Source organism: Seriola lalandi, unplaced genomic scaffold (assembly GCF_002814215.2).
Source record: "Seriola lalandi dorsalis isolate HSWRI2012SDOR001 ecotype SW California unplaced genomic scaffold, Sedor1 jcf7180002054966, whole genome shotgun sequence".
Taxonomy (NCBI): Eukaryota; Metazoa; Chordata; class Actinopteri; order Carangiformes; family Carangidae; genus Seriola; species Seriola lalandi.
In genome coordinates this window covers 2,215,649-2,216,298 of record NW_019525517.1, presented here as the reverse complement: position 1 = coordinate 2,216,298, position 650 = coordinate 2,215,649, and the positions used below count along the sequence as shown (strand labels likewise).

Genomic DNA, 650 nt, shown 5'->3' with positions numbered 1-650 from the left:
AGGGCGGAGCGCCAAAGAGGAGGTGGAGGTTACAGCTGCATGTGTGTAAATGAGCAAAAAGACTTAGTCTAAAAGAGGCATGTAAGCAAAGAGCAAGAATATAGAGTATTAATGTAAAGATTGTAAAAGTTGATTGCAGAGTAACTGATATGAAGTTTGTAAAAATGTGACGTACGTGATGTGTGTTCCAGGCGGCGGTCAGAGCTGAGGCCTGCCGACTGCGCCGTGATCCTTCTGTGAAAAATGAAAATGGATATAAGGTTTACATATGACACACTGGTATGAATGGCCAAATGATATTTTTGCTAAATAGCAAGAGTTTTGCCGATTAATTGCAATGAATAATATAAAAAATTGAATAGAGCATGTTTGTTTTGTGATCCCGATATAATGAGAGCGCCATTACCTTTTGTGATGGGTGGCCGCCAGCTTCCGGTGTGATGGACATGTGAGCGCAAGGAGTGAAGAGCTGGAGTTGGAGCGGTGTGCCGGCCGGTGCCGGTCCTGGTCCTGGTCCTGGTCCTGGTCTCCTGGTGGCAGGACATCTGCATTCAAAGAAGACACAGGCACATGTAGTGACAGACAGACTCTGTGGGCTGAGATGAGGGAGGGCGGGTACTCTGCCTGACATTTGAGCCGGCTGTGATGTG

At 46.8% G+C, this 650-nt stretch overlaps 1 protein-coding gene across 2 annotated transcripts in view; it reads right to left on the bottom strand.

Annotated features, from left to right (window-relative positions):
- Positions 1 to 650, bottom strand: part of LOC111646175 (ATP-binding cassette sub-family C member 4-like) — a 5,091-nt gene continuing 4,441 nt past the window's right edge. Inside the window, exons 4-6 of one of the 2 annotated variants that reach the window (XR_015436417.1) lie at positions 407 to 545; positions 176 to 234; positions 1 to 35 (exon numbers count right to left, since the gene is read on the bottom strand). The gene's annotated coding sequence lies outside the window, so the exon portion shown is untranslated. Of the gene's footprint in view, positions 36 to 175; positions 235 to 406; positions 546 to 650 lie in introns of those variants that run through there. The other variant, XR_015436416.1, reaches the window with a different exon arrangement.